The sequence below is a fragment of the Myotis brandtii genome, unplaced genomic scaffold (genome assembly GCF_000412655.1).
Source record: "Myotis brandtii unplaced genomic scaffold, ASM41265v1 scaffold596, whole genome shotgun sequence".
NCBI classification, from domain to species: Eukaryota; Metazoa; Chordata; class Mammalia; order Chiroptera; family Vespertilionidae; genus Myotis; species Myotis brandtii.
The window spans coordinates 584,794-587,793 of NW_005370250.1; positions in this window are offsets into that span (position 1 = coordinate 584,794).

Below are 3,000 nucleotides of genomic sequence, written 5' to 3' on the forward strand. Positions count from 1 at the left end.
TAGTCCCTGGCGACTTCTCCCGGCCGCTGGCTTCCCCCGGGGAGCAGAGTGAGCACGGGCCGGGGGTGGGCAGAGCGAGACGCCCGAGCTGTGAGGGTGTGTGGGGAGGAGGACCCAGAGCTGCGGCCCCGGAGCGAATCACTGCAACTCGAAGTCGTGTGCAGCATAGCAAGTTTCAGGAAAGTAGTCCCCTCCTCCCTTCATTTCCCAAATCGGAGGGAGGCGGAGGGATACGCCAGGCACCGAGCTCGGTGTGCGTGCGCGCGCTCCAAACTCTTGGCACGCCGCGAAAGGGGGCGGGGGTGTGAGCTGCACCGGGAGCTGCTGGGGAGGCTGCATTGTTGCGGCAGCGGTCCTCCCAGTCACTCGTTTTGGAATATTTGAACGAAGGAGCTAGAATGACTGTGCCCTAGGAGGACCGGGGAGGCTACTCGGTTCTGCCGCGTGTGTTCTCCTTGCAGAGCAAAGAATGGAACTGGCATGAGTTCATCTTTGGTTGGTGGGGGTTAGAAGAGGGACTGTACAAAGAGAGCTCCGCCTGCTGTCCTCTGCTTGCATCGCTGCAGTGTCCTAGCTGCATGCACAACGGGTGTGTGTGTGTGTGTGTGTGTGTGTACACGTACGCGCGCGTGTGTTAGAGAAAGAGTTGTTTTTAATGCCTCGGATTCTTACTGCTCAAAGGGGTATGCCGTGCAGGGCATTCATCTCCGAGCGCTAGAGTGGCTGTTAATGGAGAACGACTTCCATTGAAGCCCAGGGTAGGCGTGTTACATGAATCTGGCGCAGCCAGAAGCACAGGAAATAACTCCCGCTGCGAGTGAGGTTGCATAACTGCAGCGCAGAAGATGCCGCTGTGGCATCAACTGCTCTGAATGGAGGCGGAACGAGAGTTGAATGGGCAGCTGTCACGTTTGCATTGTTAGAGGACAAAGTATGCATTCGTCTCAAAAGGATTTTGCACAGAAACCTGCTGGGGTTGCAGGTTTGGAGTATGGGGTCTCCCGAATCCGAGGACTCTAAGCCCCTGGCTCCGCAAATTCTATTATCTCTTCTCTCTCTAGAAAGCCGGCCTCTAGAGGATCCGGCCTGGGGGACTGAGTCCCAAGCGCTCCAGCTTTTCTGACGCATCTCCCTAGGTAATCGGTCTAGCACTGTGCGCAATGTTTTTCTCTTCATTCTCAAGTTTGTGCGACCTGGTGATGAAGGTTGCTGCTCCTGCCACCTTGAGGGGTAGAACAATTCCTGAGGAAGAAGAAAGTGGGAGAACCTCCCACACGAGTCCGCACTCGCCTTCTGCCATCCGTCTCCGCGAAGTTTCAGGATTGCTGCTCTCAGGAGTGCATGCTCGATTCTGTTAGGAGTGTTTTGAACATAGTAGGTGCTTAATAAATGTGCGATGAACGAATAAAGGAGCTAAACCAGTCAGTCTGCCTCCAAAAAACATCCCGTTGATGTCTGAGGTCTCTTGCAAACTGCCTCCGCAGCAGCATTGTCCTTGCTCAAAGTGAGGACGGGTAACGTTAGTGATAGGAAGAGGTGAGAGGATCTGGGATCATCAGGCTTTACTTCTGTTACCTCTGAGCCTGAGTTTTGTTTTGTTTTTGTTTTTTATCTTGTTTCTGCTAAGAATCTGTAACTGGAGTGTTGGGACTGGCCTGCCCTCCTTCCAGCACTACTGCTGACCGCTTCATCTACTCAGATTTGAATCAAGTCAGTTATAATTTCTGTTCTAGACAAGTTACTTTAAACTCAGCCTGCGTACCTAACTCATAGAGTTGCTGTACTGATTAATTTGGTATGAATATTCATAAAGCACTTAGAACAGATTAAGGGCTCAATAATAAGCCCTATGATTTTTTTAAATCGAGATAATAAACTCCATGACAAGGCAGTGGCAATTGCTCTGAAGGTTGAATATAGATCATTCAATAAGTAACTCAGATTTTTTTCTATCTACCACTAGACATATGCCCTGGCCCTTAGTAAATAATAGTTCTCAGAGTTATGATTAAGGAAAGTTGAGTTGCTTGCAAAGCCCCATTTTCTTTGGAAGAAATTTCTGTCTGTTTGAGGTTCAAGTACATCAGGGAAAGTATCAATAGCATGTTTTGCGAGAAGATAGAAAAACCATTTTGGCTGTCATTTGCAAGGTACTGTGCTGGCCACTTTCACACACAGTGCTTACCCAAAGGGGCAAGATATAATCAACAGCCTGAATTAATGCTTTTAGATTGTTCCCAATCCCATGATCAAGACAGTCACCAAACAGTTCTTTTTTCAAGTACTGTAAGTCCTCAGTGTTGATGAGTTCTGTGACTTTAAGGGATACAACGTATAACAAAACCAGTTTTACCATGGGCTAATTGATATAAACAAGACTGAATTTCCTAGGTTATAACAAAATGACATTGAATAAAATGATACTATTTGATGACCTGCTGTACACTGCAAGTGATGCTTTATTTTTTGGTTGATCCTCACCCGAGGATATTTTTCCATTAATTTTTTTAGAGAGTGAAAGGAAGGGGGAGAGACAGAGAGAAACATTGATGTGTGAGAGAGACACATCGAACCTGGGACCCTTCAGTCCGGAGGCCGATGCTCTATCCACTGAGCCAAACTGGCTAGGGCAGTGGTCGGCAAACTGCGGCTCTCGAGCCACATGCGGCTCTTTGGCCCCCTGAGTGTGGCTCTTCCACAAAATACCGACTTCTGCCCATGGGCCACGAAGTTTCAATCACACTGTACGTGCGCGCCCACACGTGGTATTTTGTGGAAGAGCCACACCCAAGGGGCCAAAGAGCCGCATGTGGCTCGTGAGCCGCAGTTTGCCGACCACTGGGCTAGGATGTGCAAGTGCTGCTTCAATGCAGACTCCTAGATCCCACTCCAGAGATTGTGATCACAGATCTGTAATGGGACTAACAAATCTGTTTTTTGTTTTTTGTTGTTTTTTTTTCAGAAGTAAACCAGGTCCTTCTTAGCCCCTCACAGACTACT